Raw genomic sequence first — 21,743 nt, forward strand, 5'->3', positions numbered from 1 at the left:
ATCAGACCAGCTCTGATAAATCATGGGCACTACTATTATCATAAAGCAGGTCCACATATGAGTGAGTACATATCATGTTTGTCTTTTTGAGATTGGGTTACCTCGCGCGGAATGGTTTCTTAGAGTTCCATCCATTTTCCTGCAAATTTCAAGATTCCATTGTTTTTTTCTTCTGAGTAGTACTCCATTGTGTAAATGTACCACAATTTCTCTATCCATATATCTCCAATATACAAAGAACTCAAGAAGCAAGTCTCCAAAACACCAAACAATCCAATTAAAAAGTGGGGTACAGAACTAAATAGACAATTCTCAATAGAGGATGCTTGGTTTTTGTTGCTTATTTTTTAGATAAAGTTTAACTATGTTGTCCAGACTGGCTCCAAACTTCCCAATCCTCAAGGCTTGGTCTCAAGTGATGACATTAGAAGAATCCCACACACTTAGCTTTCAGAAGATTCTTTCTATCATGACAATATTTAAGTAAACCATGGGTGATTAGAAATATGATAGTCTTTACAATTAGTCTTCTCTAGGTTTTTCTCTTTTGTTTTAAATCTGGTCAGTGTTGGAGAATTCTCAGATGTTTGCCAGGGCTTGACACTCAGAAGACAATGGTGAGATGGGATGAAATGAGTAGGAAAGCATAAATCTTTCTTCCCTAAAATCAAACTAGCAAACAAAAGTCCCTTATGAAATCCCAGTAAGAAGCGTGTGTGTGTGTGTGTGTGTGTGTGTGTGTGTGTGTGTGTGTGTGTATTTATATGTGTGTATGCATATATATATATATATATATATATATATATATATATATATATATATGGACACATATACACTGACTGTTCTGACTGTCTGACATCCCATCTTGCAGTGGTTAGTCATACATCACATATGGTAAGCCTTGGGTAATTCATCTCATTTCCACTCCCTTCCAATTTAAGAAATAGCACTTTTCCCATTACATACCTTCTCTACACACAGTGAAGTCTGTATATAGCAGTTGAAGATTTGTGAACTGAATTTAATTAATCCCTCTTTGCTAAAATGGAATAGTGCTAAACTTTGTTCACAGTCATTCAATTGCCCTTATCAAACCTTCAAGGTTTAAGAGCTTTGGGTTGCTGATCACTTCATAGGAGACCAAAAAACTCTGACCATACCTGCAGGGAATACAACCTTACTCAATAGCTCTTATCATCACATATATCGTCTATTGCCAGCTTAATACTGAAATCCCATCTCTTCAAGAATGCAAGTAATTGTTGGTTAATAAACCAATGAAACTTCCTCACTAAAAAAATAAATACAATTTTAACAACTTGTGCTTAGAATATGTTTTTTCTTCTCTCAGTTCAGAAATCACCCAGCTACTGTTTTAGAAAAACATACTTGGCACAAATCCACACTAATCAGTTCTGTGCAAGTCAGAGTCCACATATTTATAGGACATCATCAACTTTGGCTCTAAAACTGTGTGCTAAAAAAACAGACTGGCAAGTAAAATGCCCAGTGATTATTCCTTTCCCAAAAGCTGAGCATGACATGTTTAACCACAAGTGACTTAAAAATCTGCCTGCCAATTCCTCCTTTATAACTGATAAGTAAACACCACTGGTGAGTTTGTTTTGGATTTATCTGCATTGACCAAGCTCTCATTCTCTGAATGAGCAAACGCTGAGATGAATTTTGAGTATTTTTTTATCTTCAGGCCAGCATATATTCTGATATAAGGAGCTTTATCCAAACAGTTCATAGCCCAGGATTTCTTTTTCAATTAGTGGCTAAAAGAGTAGAAATTATTCACATTTATGTAAGTGATCTGAAATAGACTACCACTAAGCTAATTGATCTGGAAATGTTTTCCTGATCAATACTTTCTGCAAAAAGAATGTAATCATTTAGGCCTCTGCAGAAAAATAAAATAGGTCAAGGCTAATTTCAAGATGCTTTTAATTTGAACATATTTTGGTATTATTAGCAGGTGAAATCATTAACACAGGATTTTTGCACCAGATTTGTCCATTACTTTTCCTTGATTTAAAATATATGAGAGAACCAATTTTATTGATTCTAACCTTTCTCCAGTGGATAAAAGTGGTACAGTATTTGCATATTCATACCCAATCAATCAGAAATGTAGTATATTTAAAGTGGTATTCGGAAATGACTACAGTAGAAAGGTCTGGGATACATGTGTGAACACTAATAAGTGGATGTAAAAGCATGTGTGTATATACTTGGTGTGTGTGTGTGAGTGTGTGTGTGTGTGTGTGTGTGTGTGTGTGTGTGTGTGTGTTGTGTGTGTGTACCTGAGGGCTATCCTCGGGTACTCAGATCAGCAGAGCTAGAGTGGCTGTGTCATCAGGACTTTTGTTGATGTTTTGTCAAAGTTTCCTACATCTAGGGCTGGCAGGGCCCTTGCTTGGTAGTCTGTGCTAGCTTGAAACCTCAATTATCCTGCATCAGCCTTGTGAGCACTGGGATGACAGAAAGGTACTGCCTTACCAGGTAGCATTTTTATAAGGTTTTTCACATATTACTGATGTACATACAAATCTTGCATCTAAAGCAGAATGGCAATTTTTTGAAAGCCCTCTTACACTACTCAAAATAGAAATTTGAATTTCAGTTCGTAAGAAAAAAATATGTGGTATTTGGACATATAAACACAGATATTACATACAAAATCTAAATGTCTTTGTTACCTCCAGATTAGTTCCTACAAACCAATTATTACCACTGATTAAACAATTTTTTTCAGATTTTTTATTTGAATTAGAAACAAGATTGTTTTACACGACAATCCCAGTTCCCTTCTCCCTCCCGTCATCCCCGACCACCTCCCCAACTAAAACCCCACCTATTGAATATCCTTTCTGTTCCCCTGGATGGTGAGGCCTTCCATAGGGTGTCATCAGAGTCTATCATATCCTTTGGGATAGGGCCGAGGCCCACACCCATGTGTCTTGGCTCAGGAAGTATTCCTCTATGTGGAATGGGATACCTAAGTCCAAACCTATGCTAGGGATAAGTACTGAACTTCTACAGGAGGTCCTGTAGATTTCTGAGGTTTCCTCAATGAAATCCATGTTCCTGGGGTCTGGATCAGTCCCATGACGGTATCCCAGCTATCAGTCTGGGGAGCAAGAGTTCCCCGATGCTCAGGTCAGTTGTTTCTGTGGGTTTCACCAGCCTAGTCTGGACCCCTTTGCTCTTCACTCATCCTTCTCTGCAACTGGATTCTAGTTTAGTTCAGTGATAAGTTGTGGGTGTCAGCTTCTACTTCCACCAGCTACTGGATGAGGGCTATCGGGTGGCATATAAGTCAGTCATCAATCTCATTATCAGGGGAGGGCATTTAAGGTAGCCTCTCCTCTGTTGATTAGATTGTTAGCAGGTGTCATCTTTGTAGATCTCCAGACATTTCCCTAGTGCCTGATTTCTCTGTAAAACTAAAATGTCTCCCTCTATTATGGTATCTCCATTCTTGTTATCTTCTTTTCTTCCCCTGACTCAACCTTTCTGCTCCCTCATGTCATCTGCATTCCTCCTCTTCTTCCCTTCTCATTCTTGTAGCTCCCTCCCCCCTCTTGCCGTGCTCTCAAATTGCTCGGGGGATCTTGACCCTTTCCTCTTCTCCAGGGGACCATGTATGTCTCTCTTAGGGCCCTCCTTGTTTACTAGATTCTCTGGCAGTGTGGATTGTAGGCTGGTAATCCTTACTCTATGTCTAAAATCCACATATGAGGAGTACATGTTTGTCTTTTTGTGATTGGGTTACCTCGATTTTTATATAAACACTCTGTATGAATTAAATATGATTATTAATCTCATTTTACCACAATTCAAAACTGAATCAGTAGAACCACAGATATACACACAATATATATATATATATATATATATATATATATATATATATATATATATATTTGTGTTACATCTTCATAGAGCAATGAAGACAAACTTCAAAATAATCTTAAAACAGAAAGAATAACATTTAATGGCAAGTCATTCATCCTTGCCTTAAACACAAAGATTATTATTGTGTTTTATCATAATTCTATATGCATATACAGTTCAGTATATATTCAGTTTTATATTTAAACCCACTTATAAGCAGATAAAAGTTTGATAGATATTAATTAAATTCCCAACATTATGAAAAATATAATCGTGTACGTGGGAAGCAAAGTGCTCATGATAATTCAAAGTTAACAGAGAATTCCATGAGAGAGTGTAGAATCCACTCTCTCATGAGTGGAAGAGGAGGAATGCAGAATCCATGAGAGAGAGACTAAGAAGAGGAACAGGGGTAAATGGCTGACCGCCATGGCCGGTCGCCATAGAGAGAGAGAGCGCACAGAGCGCGGGACAGAGGAACAGAGGAACAGAGCGGAACAGAGAAACAGAGAGCATAAATGGGCAGGGGCCTTTTTTTTAAAGGGGTCCTCTGCACCTGCGTGCAGACTTAGTTCCCATGGAACCTTGGGCTGAACAGGGTTCTGCCTGAGTGGATTCCACCAGGTAACAGGGGCAGGCCAGCATAATGCCTGATCCTTTCACCTTCTACACACAGTTCACAGGTTTAACTGGTGGAGTGGTTTAATTTCAGTAGAGTATAGTGTGTGAACATATGAAAAGGAATGTAATTTTCATAGCACTCAGAGTAAAAATCACCCTACCTTCATCATTCAATTATATTGATTGTAAGCTTCAAGAGAGAACTGTGCATGTCAAAAACCTGATATGAAAACTGCCATGTTATTGATTCCACATAAGAAGTTAACAGGAAATACACAGAGCCAATTAAAAAATACATAGGAGATGTAAATGGAAGTGATGAGATTAAAGAGGAGGAGTGGAACATGGTGTGGATTTCACAGGAGTGTGGCTTTCGAACACCCAGGAGTCTCCAATTAAATTTAGGTTTGTAGTACTTAATCCTACAATTGCTTTAGGAAAATTCAGTGGCTATGCAAATGATGATGGCAGCACCTCAATACTGAAGAAATTACACTGATTAGGTTTTTAGCAAAAGGCAGCTATAATTATTTCTGGGAGGGAGAGACTGGGAGAAAAGGAGTAAAGGACAAATTTAGTCTCTTCCCAACCTTGTACTCCCTTGAGAGCCCCACACTCCCCAGTTTTCTTTGAGTGACAGATACTACAAAAATAGCCAGAACTTTCTTATTTTGCAATAGTAAGAAGCTAATATGGTTTTTAAATATCTAATGCCACATGGTATTCTCACAAAGTACTGACAGATTAAAAAATACCAGACTATTATTCTGATAGCATAAATTGCTATGAGAGCTATGGCACAATTTTGTAAGATACGAGCAAAACCTAACAAATGAGAATTCCTTAAAGTTTCAATCTGTGTCCTTTAGTTACATTGAATTTTGTCAACATTTTCAGAAAAAGAATCTATAATCAATCTCAAAGGGTATAGATTCTTTTCAATAGAAGTTGAAAACTAGTCCTCTGAAAGCTAATTTTGAAGCAAGCTACTATTCTACTTTTGCTCCAAGCTGTAAGAATATTTCAGATGCCTTATTAAGTTCCTTATTATTCCAGTAATAAGATTCCATGGATAGAGTCCCAAATGGCTCTCTTTTAAGATAACCCATGCCAAGGCAAACATCAGTAACTATTGCCCACATCCATCAATGGCCTGCAGTTCATATTATAAAGGAGATAATGTCTAGCAAAATCCACAGTCCTTCTGCAATGAGACAGAATGAGAGCTGTGTGACATCTAGTGGCAGTTTCAGCAACATCTGGGAGTCTTAATAATATTTCTACAGTTTACTCTATTTTCAATGCTATTTGGCACCAGGAACTTTGGGCTACTTTCTTGAGTCATTATGTTTTAATTAATGGTTCAATAATATACATATGCAAAATAAGAATTATGCTGTGTTTTATTGCCAAAAATATGGTCATTAGCTAGCTGGGCCTCATCTCTACAGCATGCTGTTTCCTTCAACATATTTATTTTCTTTCTGATCACTTTACTAAATGTATCTCTTCTGAAAATAGCCATAAGATCATCAGATTTCTCATAGCATAAAATGAGCTTTCTTACATTTAAATATATTTAAATTTATGTCAAAATTGCTGTATTAAAATTAAAATTCCATGCTTCATTTTAGCTACTTCATTTAAGGAACCACTGTAGAACAAGGGACTATTTCTATAATCCCAGAACACAGAAGGCTAAGGCAGGGTAAGAGCAAGGAGTTTGAAGCCCATCTGTACTACATAGTGAGGCTGAGGCTAGCTTGGACACTGTCCGAAAAGCAAAAAGGAAAAAAATAATTAAAATAAAAGCAACAACAATAAAAAGGAAAGGCAGAAAAATAAAAATAAAAATAATCACATATTCACTATATTCTGAAGCAAAATTAGATAATAAGCCCAACAGGTATTTGTTAAATTTCATAAGACAAACTTCACTGAACCAAACCTAAGTTTGACTAAATCTTATTATTTATAGGTTATTATTAAGCTAGCAAAAAAACTCGTGAAGTTTAAGGGAAACATATTAAACAATGTACATAAAAAGAAAGTACTTTTAGTGAGAGTATAACTTACTTGACAAGGCTGCTAAATGGTTTCCCTACATCAGTTTACTTCCTTCTTAGAGATTTATGTACCTGAAATTTCATTTGAGCAGAAAACACTGAAAATCAGGTCTCTACACATATGTCATGGGAAAAATGTGCCCTTATTCATATACATGAATGCATACACACACATATATACAGAGTAAAATCACTTGTCTAAGTCCAAACCACTAGAAAATACTGAACAATCCTCTGTGTCTCAGATCTGTGGTCATCATAACCTAGTAACTATATAGTTGAAAATCTTGTTCCACTCACTCATTCATCCAGTCCACACTCAATAACATTTATCAAGTGCTTAGCATGGCTTGTTAATGTTTGTGGAAACAAGGATACTCTTTTAAACAACTCTCTGTTTTATGTCCATTGGGATCACTGACAAATGGTGTGTTTTTTCAGAGTGGCCTTAATATTGCCCTATTTGTAATCTAACAAAAATTCCCAAAATCGTGTCTGAGTCCTAAATTTTTTTAAAAAATTTTTGATTCTTCTGAACAGTATCTATACCCATGGTCATCAGACCTTAGATATCTGCACTATAAATTTCTTTGCATTGGAATCTTGATCAATAGAAATTTTGTATAAGAAAAGGGGGTTATTAAAATTCAAGTCAATCAGTGAGAATGTACTGGGACTGATAAATATTAAAAGACAATCAATAGTCATATAATCAGTGATTTTGAGCAAATCAATGACTTTGATCTCTTTGTTTGACATTATGCTTCATTGCCTTTTTATTAAAAAAAATCCAATGTGCTACAAGATTATATGTGGAAGCAAAATATATACTGTAATGAAAATACATTTTATGGCACCCATTCAGCAACTAATTAAATCCTAGATGGAAGTGATTCCTCTCAACTTGCTAAATATGCTTTCCTCCTTGGGCAGAGAATTCCAGTTAACAACTCTATTTATAGCCCACAGGAAGTGCTAGGAGGCTGCATCAGCCTGCTCCACAGTCTGTGTGATTCTGAGGATAAATCACTATGAGTAAAGACGTGCAATCTAAAATGATCTATCACAACTGAAAATCAATACATCAAGAACATAAAAGAGTCTAGGATAATTCACTTGCCAAGCCATAAATTAGGCATGCATATCAATGCCACATGGGATGCAATACCTCATAAAAATAAGCTTAAAATTCTTAAAATATATGATTAATGAAACTACCACAGCTTGAAATATATATATTATACTGCTTACACTAACCAATATTTTATACTCAGAGTTTTATGCTTCTGAGAAATGACATTTACATACACAATATCAACAGTGATGATAAATCAGAATTTCTTGCTCCAAAGTCCAATTCTTTGGGTAGTGATTCATGTTTCACTTTTTAAAATGGTGATTTACACTAATGTATTTCTCATAAAATATTTAATACTTCTTACAATTATTGCCAAAACTATGTCCTAACCACTTCTATCAGGATGCCCACAGAAACCCTTCCCAAAGCCACCATAAATTTTTGTACTTTGATATTTTACAATAAAGTGACAATATTTCATACACTGAAAATTCTTGTGCCACTAACTCAGAGCCACCTCCTTCTCAGCCTACCCATCTGCTGCAGATATCCACAGCTCATAATGTATGGGGTGTTGAGAATTCACTGGCTTAATGTGGTCTGGGATCGGTTCCACTGACAGTCTGTGCTGGCTGCCGTATTTCTAAATGTAACCCAAAACTTGTTTTTGAAGGAATTCTTATTAGAAAGCACTAGTGACACTGGACTTCAGCCACAGATGGACTTAACCTTCTGGAAATAAGCCTCCACACCTTGGATTTCAAGTGCAAAGGATCTCTACATCTGTCCACCACCACCTAAATAAGACCAAAACATGTCATGCCCCTGGTTTACTATGAAGAGAAAACATCACACTCTCCAAGTTTCCTTCCTCTGCTTCATGTCTTCAAGCTGCTTGTTCCCACTGCCGCTTTGGGCAAAGTGCTCACTAATCTTCACTGACTAAATTTTAGTAAGCTCAGTTTCCACTTGGTCGCTAAAATTTAGCTTGTCTTTGAGTTTAACTAAATATTTTAATGTTGACTCGCATGTTCTAAAAGGACTTGATTGGGATGAGCTCCTTCAATGAGAGACATTTTCTGCTCAAGTGTGTGATCATGTGCTCTACTCGAGGATCACACACCTGGCAATGTCCAGCCTTGTTCATTTCCCCTTAGTAAAGGGATCATGTCCCTGCTTACACCTTGAGACAATTTGCGTACACCTTACAATACTTTTCTCCACCTATTGTAATCATCTTTGACAAAGCCAGGCTTTTTTTTTTTTTTTTTGCATCAAAAACGTGGAGAGTCAGCTAATGCTAGTGGACCCTGGGGTCAAACCCTAATTTTCAATTAATGGTTCACTCCTATCCCAAGGTTTAGAAGGAGGCAGTAGGGTCCTATAGCAGAGCTCCTAGCACAACTCTTCTTAGCAACCATCTGTCATAAGGGTCAAGCTAAAGATAAATCAGGCATCTGGTTTAAAGACACCTTTTGATACAGTCAATGCTCCAGGCCCAGGGACATCCTCCAGATAAGTTCAGGTAGAGAGCAAGAAGCCTTGCTGGGGAGGGAGGAGGTTCCATATTGCTGAGCTTAGAGAGAAAGCTGTTAAACTACAGCAGACTGTGACCTCTAACCAACCAATAATGTATTCCAACACACCTGCCTGAGAATGGGACCATTCACAGTTGGCTGGGCCCTGCTACATCAAGTAGCAGACAAGAAAATGTCTTATTCCTGACCTCAATCCAATATTATGGAGGTTGTTCCTCTTCCCATATATATGTGCAGTTAGGTCAGGTTGTTAGACACTAACCACCACAGGCTGTATTTTGATTATAGTGCTCTGGGTCACAAATAGTTCTTATCCTAACTATATCATATTATGATCTTGTTAGTATTTTTATCATAGAGAAGCAATTCGAGAATATGAAATACATAGACTTTGAGTTTGGGTTATCCAGATTTGAAAGATACTATATTTGCCTGTTGGCAAAGAGAACTTCCCCACAACTCCTGTTGGCTGGTTAAATTTGGCAGGTTTTGTGGAAGACCATCTGTGTAAAAAGTCTCAGCTTTCTCTAGCATACTAGCTCTGTGGCTGTATTAAGAACAGCTTTAGGATGCTGTTTCATTAGTTCTGTTCAGTTTTAAACAGAGAAAGAGGTTTAAATTGTTTATGCTCAGTTAATTTTAGTTTTGGTCTTTTCAGTTAATACTTGAAATTACTAGTGGTGATTATGAACTGGTATCTGCTGATTAGAATTTCTAATCGCCTTCTTCTTAGATTTTTTAATGTTGTTAATTATAACATGAATAATTGCCTGTTAGACCTTTTCAAATTTTTGGACCTTTCGATATGTATAAAATACAGAAAAGTCAGAAATATTTCATATTGTATTAGGATATCTACCTCTGCCTTTATAGTGCTCACAGATGTAAATATTCAAAGAAGTTCCCTAAAAATAATACAGTGAAGTTATCGTAAATAAAATAAAGATACAAAATTATTAATAAAATGTGTTTCTCCATCTCAATAAATATTAGTTAAGGATTTCTAAAAGGAAGCCAAGCACAAGATTGCTCTTACAAAAGAATCATGAGTTACTGAGCTCCTCCTTTACCAAAGCAAAAGTCAAATAATTATTTTGGGTATTCATTCAAAGTATGAAGTTCATCCTGTAGTCTAAATGTATACTTACACTTCAACCTTATAATCCATAATATGATACCATGTTTCTAGTTGTTTAGAGTAGATTACATTTATTTGTAAGAATTTCAAATGTTTACAAATTAGGAATAATTACTACCACATATGAAATTTAAATTTTTCAATAAATGAAAACAAATTTCCATTGCTTCTCTCAGATCACAGGAAATTATATTTTGAGTGAAATTAGTTTTTGACAGGCATTTTTGAACTGAAAATGGGAGATCACAGGGAAAAGGATTGGTCTTCATGAAGAGAAAACATAAAATGTAGTAGCCAAAGCTAAAAGTGATGGGTGGAAGGAACTAGAAACAAAGGCTTTGGAAAGATAGATAGAAAGTGAATAGGAAAATATGCTTATAATTTCTCTGTTATAATGTTAACTCAAATATAATCTGTCATTTCAAGGAGGTTTGGAAGAATTTCATAGCTCAAAAAGGATTATAACTTCCACTGTATCATGAAATTTTTATTAAAAATAAACTATTAGGGGCCTGAGGAGAGTGTTCAGTCAGGAAATATCAGCCACACAAGCATGAGAACAACTTGAGTACAAATTGATTACATGTCTGTAACTCCTTCTGGCTGGCCAGCCAGTCTCAACAACTGGGAGAGACTCTGACTCAGACTAAGTTGGACTGCAACTAAGGAAGACACCTAACATCAGCCTCTGAACTCCACAGGTACACAAACATGGACATGCAGACCACCATGTATACATGTATGTACATGTAAACAAACACACACCACACACATAAAAAAGGGAAGATCAATATTCATTAATACTTAAAGGGTCAGATTTATGTTTTCATGACTATTTCTCAGTGTGTGTATGTATGTTTGAGATAAGGAGACAGTAAGTAATGTTTAAATATTTTAAAGACTCCATGAGAATGGCAAGTTATTCCTGGAATGCAATTCTATTACAGAAAATTAAATTTAAAAATATTAAAATTATCAGAGAAAGAATCAAACAATAAACTCCTGGTCAACTCCTGGACCAGCATAATGGCATGTTAAGGCACTTGCTGCAAATTTGGTGGCTTGATGATTCAATTTTAATCATCAGAACCTCTGATGATATGTACAATATATGTGCCATATTGCACATGTGGGCTGTGCTCTCTTGCTCTGTCTCTCATCACACACACACACAATGTAAATAAATGTAATAAAATTGTATTTAAAATATCCTGAAATTTTTCAGAAAAACAAACAAACTCTGAACAAACTGCTCCTAGGTAGTGGTTTGGCCTTTGCACTGAAATCATAGCAGTGACTCTACCCTAGACCCGTGTAACTTCTAACTGCTTTTGAAATGTTCGTCATTACACCCATAGATAAATATATGTCTCATCCCTCATCAAAGCAGCTTTTTTTCAGTAGATGGAGACCATCCCAGAAAGGTGCAACTGTAGTAGGACTTAGGGTAATATCACCAGAGTTGGGGCAGAAAGATTTTAAGAGCCAGAGGACTGAGGGAGACATGGAAGAGATTGGAGGGAGAAAACACAGGAAGGGGTGGAGGAGAAAAGAGAATGGAGTAAATGAGGGAATTATATTTTAATTTTTTGTGATTTCTAAAATATTTACGTTTTTATTATAGTCTCCACAAACTCTAGAGCACTTTATTTTTATTTATAAACTTATAAATTTTGCTATTTTAATTTTAATTCACGAAGGTAAGAAGATCAGTTATCTTGGATCATCTTCTGCTTGCGTTTTTTGTATTTGTGAGATTTTTCCCCATCCACCACAATTGGTGTTGCCCATTGTTCAGGTGTAGGGGAAACTGTAGCCATGCCTACTTAGGGGCTGGCTACAGGTGTGCCTGACCACGCTTGCGAGGGCGTGGTCAAGGTGACATAGAGTTTCACTTTGGTACTTGCTGGACAGACTGCTGCCACGCCGGCTGGCTAGGTTGCTCTGTAAGTAAGGCTTTTCCCTATTAAATACCCTCATATTTCTAGTTGACTCCGTATTAGTAATTTCCCACTATATCTGGTTGTCAGGAGTGGGGTATTGGAAACCTACACCCCATTTGGGACAGGCTGTGGGTCCCACCGGGCCTGCGGCCTTGGTGGGGAAAGGTTCCTCTCTTCACAGGTGTTCCTGGCTCCGACCTGTTACTGCTGAGTTGCTCCCAGCTTGGAGACTCACACAGACCTCCTATGGTTTTACCACCATGTGCTCAGGACCAGCCCGGACTGCTGCCTACCCACACCTGGAGGCCTCCAGCCCTTGAACCGAGTTAGAGTAGGTCTTGGCTTTCAGCAGGGTCTGTGCAGTAGCCTTAAACCCACGCCTCATTCAGTGGTTGCAGCCACAAGGCCATATACTCTCTAAGATAAGCGCAGCTGCTTTTGTGACCTCTCTCTCCACAGCTGCCACCCACCACTGCCAAACGCCACGGACTAACTGAACAACTGTGCCACCCACTGGTCAAAGAGAGTTACTGCATCTGTAGTAGAAATCAGGTAAAATTATGGCAGAATATTTATCATTTGCTAAAATTGGTAATATTTTTGCTTATTACATGAATTCACTGTTTGAGGAGGATGCTAATTTGCCAATTTCTGGCCATAATGGCAGTTAGCTTGCTGGTACAAATAGTATTACTAGCCAGAGGACTCAGGAATAGGGATAAGGATAACCTCACCACTTACTTACAGGAAATAACAGCTTTACGAAATGAGGTTTTGGCAAACAGATTAGGTCAGACCACAATTGTGCAGCAAGTGGAACAGAAATTGGATGATAAACTTGGCTCTGTGTCCTATACGCTAAAGACAGAGCTGTCTGTTACCCAAGATGAGATGCAGCATATTTATGCCATGTCTGAGGCCTTAGAGGCTAGGCTGTCAGAAGACCATGATGACCTAAAGAATATCTGTAGCGAGCTAGAAACTCAGATAGGCAATGTTACCCAGAAATTAGATGCAAAGGTGCAAAATACCCAGGATAGGGTTGAAGAATTAGACAATGCCATTCAATCAATTATTGAAGCATCCAAGGTAGCAGATCACAAATTTGAGTCTAGATTTGAGTGTTTGGAAGATAATTTACAGTACAGGGTTGACAGATTACATAGGTCCATATGGTCGATTGCTGAGGATTCAAAATCAGCAAATCATGACCTCGAATCTAGACTCCAATACCTAGAAGGCAGTTTACATGCCATCCAGATGCTGCCTAAGGATGATTGTATTAAAGACCTAGAAAAACATGTAAATGAGCAGTTAGAGCAATTTACAGATAAACTAACATGCTTGGAATCTTTTATGATTAAGGAGACTGAAACTCAAAAACTTCAAAAAGATATCATTACTAGGCTTAAAGATCATTGGGATGCATCAGAAGCAGAATCACTCCAATCCCAGGTACCTACTCCACCCAGGTATCATGACTATTCTTCTAAAGTTGTTACTTGTACATCATTAGTGTACCCAGCTACCATGGTAGAAAAGCTAGCTTCTAAGAAACACCCTCATGGACGGATGGCTTATGAATGCCAACCTATACAGCTGAAGGATCTTAAGAATATTAAAGAATCAGTTGTCTCATATGGTCTCCATAGCCCATACGTTAAACAGCTATTACATTCATGGGCAACCTTTAACAGGGTGACACCCACAGATTGGGAATGATTGGTAGCAGCTGTACTTCAAAATTCATGCCAAATCCAGTGGAAGGCATTAGTAAGGGAAGAGGCAAAGTTCCTTGAGCATCAGGGAATAAAGGAAGGTTTTGAAGCCCCTCTAGATAAGCTTCTTGGTCAGGGTATTTATGCTGACCCTCAGGTACAGGCTGAATATGATGACGATATACTGTCTCTATGCAGGAACACAGCATTAAATGCCTGGGATAAGGTTCGTGAGCCAGGAGAATGCCTAGAAGCTTATACCAGAATAGAACAGGGACCTACAGAACAGTTCCAGGACTTCTTACAAAGGTTAACTAGGGCAGTAGAATTACAGGTAACAGATCCAGAAACAAGACAATCAATTATATATACAATAGCTTATGAAAATGCAAACCCAATATGCAAAAGAATACTTTTGCCTTTAAAGATCAGATCAGCTTCTCTAGAAGAATGGGTTTTGTATGCAGCCAACATTGACTATAATGTGCAAGATACTGGAGCTTGGGTAGGAGAAGCCATCTCCAAAGGTTTAAAACGGCAACAGGAAATTAAAAGTTCTAGAGGTGAGGATGTAAGGGCTTGGCAAGGAGAAGTACCTTACAGAGGTCAACATAGGTACCAAGAAGTTAGAGGTTACTACTACTATGAACCAGAACCTTAGGTAGGAAGACTTCCCTTGGAGACCACGAAGGCACCAGGAACCTAGATGTTTCAACTGTGGTAAAAATGGGACATACTAAGAGAAATTGTAGACAAATGAATTCTAACAATGCCTCATACTGAAGGCCACTGCCTTCTGGATTGTGTAGAAGATGTGGTAAGGGAAGACATTGGACCAACGTAGATCGACCCGGGACATACAAGGAAACCCGTTAAGGTCGGGAAACCCTCAGGGGGGGGGTCTCAAGAAGGTCCCCACATCGAGAAAGTTTGGGTCATTCCCAGTAGCCGTGGGAGACAATCTCTCACAGGACCATTAGATAGTTCTTTGCCTATTGTGAAAAATGATACTGCTCTAGATAGTAGTTTGAATAGTGATGAAGAATCATGTGTGAATGGACAAAATGAGAAACACATATTTTGGCAAGCTTCTATGAATGATAAAAGGCCTCAGTTGAGAGTGAAAATTAATAATAAAGTTATTTCTGTCTTAGTAGACACTGGGGCAGATATAACTATTATTACCCCAAAATCTTGGCCTCAGAAATGGCCTCTTAGAGAGGCAAATGTACAATTCTTAGGAATTGGAACTCTATCTAGAGTTCGACAGAGTGTTAACTCAGTGGTCTACATTGGACCAGAAGGACAGAAAGGGATACTGAAATCATACATGGCAGATATAGCTATAAACCTCTGGGGTCATGATCTCTTACAGCAATGAATTCTCAAGTACAGCTGCTACTAGTCTTTCCCAGTCTGTGGGCATCAGCCTGTTAAAGGTTTCCCATGAATGTAATAGCTGTTTTACATATGGGCTATGGAGACCATATGAGACAACTGATTCTTTAATATTCTTAAGATCCTTCAGTTGTATAGGTTGCCATTCATAAGCCATCCTTTGGAAATAATTCGTAAGAAATTTTCACAATCTCTTGTTTATCATTACATGGATGATATTCTTTTATCAGATTCTAATAAGGAAACTTTGGAACGTATGTTTGAAATGGTGAAGGAAGTTCTGCCTTGTTGGGGGTTACAGATTGCCCCAGAAAAAAAATACAAAGAGGAGATTCTATTAACTATTTAGGTTACAATATAGACTTACAGAGAATCAGACCTCAAAAGGAACAAATTAGGAGAGATCGTTATTATAAGACAAACTTCCATTTCTGGAGTTCTTACCTTTTACACTGATGCCAACAAATCAGGTAAGGCAGGTTATAAAGCAGGTGAGGTAAGTAAAGTAGTTCAAAGTCCATATACATCTGTACAGAAGGCAGAATTATATGCAATTCTCATGGTACTTATGGATTTTACAGAACCTCTTAATATAGTTACGGATTCCCAATATGCAGAGAGAGTCATGTTACATATTGAGACTGCAGAATTCGTTCCTGATAATACAGAATTAACCTCATTGTTTTTACAATTACAGGAAACTATCAGAAACAGAAGTAATCCTATATATATTACACATATCAGATCCCATACGGGTCTGCCGGGCCCACTAGCACAAGGCACTGATGAGATTGATCGTTTATTAATTGGAAGTGTGCTAGAAGCCTCAAAATTTCATAAGAAACATCATTAAATAGCAAAGGTTTGAAAAAGGACTTCTCCATCACTTGGCAACAAGCCAAGGAGATAGTGAAACACTGTCCTACTTGTTCATTTTATAATCAAACTCCATTGCCAGCAGGTTGTAATCCTAAGGGCATTCGGAGAAATGAGGTTTGGCAGATGGATGTCTTTCACTTTGCAGAGTTTGGAAATTTAAAATATGTACATCATACTATAGACACATTCTCAGGGTTCTAATCGGCTACTGCTCTTAACTCTGAAAAAGCTGATTCTGTTATTACACACCTGCTAGAGGTGATGGCAGTTATGGGTATACCTGCACAAATAAAAACTGACAATGCTCCAGCATATGTCTCTACAAAATTGGAACAATTTTTCAAATATTATAACATAAAGCATGCTACTGGTATACCACACAATCCTACAGGACAAGCAGTGGTTGAGAGATCTAATAGAACACTTAAGGAGATGCTCAACAAACAAGCTTGGAAGACTAAATCCCCCAAACATAGGTTGCATAATTCTTTGTTAACACTAAACTTTCTTAATGCCAATGAAAAAGGACAAACAGCTACAGAAAGACACTGGACTATGGAAAAAACTGCTGAACTCAATCAGCCGGTATACTTCAAAGATGTACTAACCTCTTTATGGAAACCAGGACATGTGTTACGTTGGGGTAGGGGTTTTGCATTGGTTTCTACAGGAGAAGAAAAACTTTGGATACCACCAAAGTTGATCAAGATTCGAGTTGAAAAGGAAAAACCTCTTGACGAGGAGAAATGACAGGTATTCTACTAAGGTATATCTCATAAACTAAATAGAAACCCCCCAAAGGAAAAGGAAGTGTTTTGCTTTTATCTTCACAGGAAAACTCATCTCCAGAAGGCAAAGGACACTGCATGGGTATATGCTTAAGAAGAAAAGGCAGCTATAACCATCAAACAAAAGGAATATGTCATACAGTAAACTTTGCAGCTGTCCCTCAGAGAACTCTATTTCTCTTCATTTCCTAGTCCCTATTCAATTAAACCAATGCTGGATTTAGAGGTGGATTTGGCTTTCCTCCTCTAAAATCCAAGCACGTTATTTAATTAAACTTTAGTGTTTCTATGTTGTATCAAGAAGCCAATTGATGTAATACAGAATAAAAGAAGAATTTGGGGACTGTCTTTGTCTTTTCTTGGATCTTTATCTCAAGGTGTACACCCTCTCATAATTGTTATACTCTCATGGTTGCATTCCCCAGCACATGTACATACACAAGCAAACATTTCTCTGCTGTTTATGTTTGAGTCCCACACACCCAATGAAGACCTGCTTGACACCCTGGAAAGAAAATGGGCCACACTTCCCTGACTGCACTGGATCCAACTTGCTCCATTTCAACTGACACTCCAGCCAGAGGTTCAGGTACTGACTTCAATCAAGTTGAGGATTTCAAGCGAGATCTTCAATCAAGTGAATCCCATCTAACATGGACTGGATACAATTCATTCAGGACTTTCACTATACTAACATTTTCTTCCTACAGGACCCCACATAATTATCATCATCCCTTTTCAGCAGGAAGTAACTTGGAGGATGCTATGCCCCCTTTCCCCATTGTTGTTATTTATTGTTGTTATTTAGGATAGTGTATATACCTAGTTAGGGATAGCTTCTTATTGTTTATGATTGGGATTGGAAGGAGGTGTTCAGGCTTGGACACCTCTTTCAGATGACTTTAGGGTTTAGTTAAATAGATAGTTAGGATATGACATAAGCAGATTGTTGTATCTTCTTATATTTTACCTTTATGATTGTTAATTTTGGATACTTTACAGTATTAAGTTTTAATCCTCTTTTAGACTAAAAGGGGAAGTATAGGGGAAGCTGTAACCATGCCTACTTAGGGGCTGGCTACAGGTGTGCCTGACCATGCTTTCGAGGGCATGGTCAGGGTGATGTAGAGGGATACTTGCATGGGACTGCGTTTTCTCTCTGTAAGTAAGGCTTTTCCCTGTTAAATAACCTTTCTACTTGGCTCCATATTAGTAATTTCCCACTATATTCAGGTCTTTCTTAAGTAACAATATTGTTGAGATTTCATGGGTAACTCCTTTGTGAGGACACACTCTCACAGCAGCTCTTCTGTTCCTTTTGCTCTTACAGTCTTTCTGTCCCCTCTTCCATGACATTCCCTAAATGTCTGCTGAAAAGGGACGATGATAATCATGTGGGGTCCTGTAGGAAGAAAATGTTAGTATAGTGAAAGTTCTGAATGAATTGTATCCAGTCCATGTTAGATGGGATTCACTTGATTGAAGATCTCGCTTGAAATCCTCAACTTGATTGAAGTCAGTACCTGAACCTCTGGCTGGAGTGTCAGTTGAAATGGAGCAAGTTGGATTCCCTTGGGTGTGCAGGTCGTGCTATAAATGTGTCAGCTGAGGCTGATTACCCCAAGTCAGCTGATTTCTGCAGTTTTTACCATTGTGGATTTTTACAATGGACTCTGTCTACTGTAAAAAGAAACTTCTTTGGTAAGGGGTAAGAGCTATATTTATTTGATTAAGGATAAGTATTTACAATACAGTTAGACATTATACTGCTTTAGTGCTTTAGGCAAGTGTCACTAGTAAGAAAGCAATGGCTTCATGATAATCACACAAAAGAAGAGAAGTGCTGCTTTTATGAATTTATAAAATATATTAATTGTCTGGATGTAAGTAAAAGTTTTCAGAGAGCTCTGAGGCACTTTCCAGTTCAACTTGTTGACAGTTGAGTTAATTATTTATTATAGGGAGCTTGTCTGGTTATCACAAGGTAGTATTGCCACACCCTAAGTGATGATAATCAAATATGTTCCTAGACTTTCCAAATGTCTTTAGTTTTACTCTTTTATCATTGTACCATACCATTCTGATTTCTCTATATTTATTAACTGAACTCTTGTGCTAATAGCCTCAGGTCCAGATCTAAATTGTAGGTATTTCATTATTGGGACCAGGTCTGTCTAGTAAAACTCAAACTTTCCTGATCTTGGTGTAATTAGGAGGGCACAATTGAATTCCTGGTTCAATAGGATGGCAGGAATTTTTCCAAAGAATTGTTTTATTTAGAGAGGCTACCATTGTACACATCTTTATCCTTTACCAAAGCACACACAAAATTTCCCAAAGGGAAAGGAATTAATATTGAGAATCATGAAAAATGAAAGTAAAAAGGTACTAGAGACTTGTGCAACTTCTAAATGCTGGAACATTGTCAAATAGAAATGGTCACCAAGAGGTCCATGAGAAAACTGTATTTTAATGTGTATGTATTTCTTTCTTTCTAGAATGTTAGCTTTTTAAATTGTATTTTTGAGTAAAAGTCTTAATTCTAAATGTTGTTCTTTTCTTCACTTTTTCTGTCTCTTGCGTGAATATTATCTGTGTATGACTTTAATTATTTCCTATGTACAAATGACTTGTGAATTTATACTTCCAGTCCAGGCTTTCTCCATGAAGTCTTGGCACATAATTTTAAATAAGAAGTAAAACTTCCCTGTGGGATGTGTGTTGGTATCTGTGAGATTCATCTTGGACCTAACTTATCCTAAACTGGACACATGAATTGCTTTTGAATGCTTTGCCATATTCAATCTCTATCAATATTTAGTTACTTACTTAGTCTTGTCTTTGAAGTGGGCTCTCATGTGGTCCATGCTGGCATTGAACTAATATGTAATAAAGGATGTTTTTGCTCTCCTGGTATCCCTACTTCTACCTCACAAGTGCCAGGATGAGCACAAGCCCAGGGCATAAGTACCATATCTGAATCCAATATATATGTTTTAAATTAATGTCATTATAAATTGGCTAAATAAGTCAGATGTAATGGGATCTTGGTTGCCTCTGTATGTATTCATCACTAGGTAACAGTGAAGTACCTCCACTCAGATATCTCAATTATGCACACCTCTCTCTATCTGATTCACCAATATTCTAAAAGGACAGTGATGTTTCTCCTTTCTTGAAACCTCTTTCTTAGCATTATGTCCATATCCACATTAAACTGTTAACCAGTTTTCTTATTTTGCTTTAGGAGTACTTTTTTGAAACACATATACAGCTAATTCATTTCTTTGCTTTCAGTAGCTTTTCTTTTTCTAAAAAAAAAAAAAAATAGATGAAAATCCAATTATTTGTTCCAAACTCTAGAACTATGTGGCCCATTTCTCTATAGGTTCATTAGTCTTTCACATTTGCTTTCTTGTTCCTATGAGTCTTCATCTTTGTACAAAATAATTTTCACACCTGGAATGATCTTCCACATTCTTTATGTTCCTGTTTCACACACTCAAATATGAAGTACAATTGCATCTTGCCCTGTAAGGATTATTTTGAAGAAAGACCTACTTGGCACTTTGATGAAGTCAGATCCATCAGATTGACATAGTGCCTTTCTCTTTTACAGCATCTGGCCCAATTGCATTCTCATATCAACAGGAACTAATTTTTTCCCTATTACTTTATTCCCAAGACTATTTCTAGCAGATGACAAGATTTAACATTTCCTTGTGCCACATGAGTAAGGAATTAACATATCTAGTTCATATTTGTAATTTCACCCCTTTCTAGACTGTGGCATGCATGGTAGATTCCATCACTGCTTGATAATTACATTATCAAAAGTGAGAGGCAAAACTAAAACAGGATTTCATAATATGATTAATAGCTCAAAATGTTCACTGTAAATGTTTAGTAACTGCATATTTTACTTGCTTAGCTGGTGTTTAATTTTGAAAATTTTATTTAAAGCAATTTTGAATTTTTCAGAAATAGTTAATACAATTTAGAAGAGTAATAATATTTTGTGTTCAGCACCCAGTGCTGTGGGGTTTTATGCTGTTTTTGGCGACAATTCTAGTGCATTCCATGGTCTGACTTTTGAAGCTGCTTGAGTTTTTAAAGAAAATTGAATGTATCGCCTTCACATATTTGCTTATAGCATTAAATTATCTCTCTTGACATGAAGCCATGCTTAATGGTTGCAGAAAGATAGGATGAATTAAGAAGTATGATGATGAATAAAAATTATTAGTCAAAAATTATGAAAGTTGGGTGTTATTATGAGTCACAGTTTCAGCTAATGAAGGACAGATTGATTTAATTAAGTGCTGATTAAAAGATTCTCACCTTTTGTGAAGAGTCTCCACTGGTTCTGAGTTTTAACATTCTCAATATCTTCCTAGTTTAGGGGTACAAATCAACTAAACACAAAAAAATTAGAATGGCATCAACTCCCTTTCATTGCATTTTATTATATGGATTGTTTCATGCCCTGTGATATTCTATACCATTAAGACACAACAGTGAGTGCCTTACAAATCTCATCCATGTAAGCAAGCAAAGACATGTTTATTCTATATTCTGTAATGGTTAAAAAGATGGCACTAAATTAACCATTATTAATTTGCTACAGGGTGTGACTTCAAGATCTTTTCTCAAGTTTATTTGAAAGTATTTAA

The sequence above is a fragment of the Cricetulus griseus genome, chromosome 5, assembly GCF_003668045.3.
Source record: "Cricetulus griseus strain 17A/GY chromosome 5, alternate assembly CriGri-PICRH-1.0, whole genome shotgun sequence".
Taxonomy (NCBI): domain Eukaryota; kingdom Metazoa; phylum Chordata; class Mammalia; order Rodentia; family Cricetidae; genus Cricetulus; species Cricetulus griseus.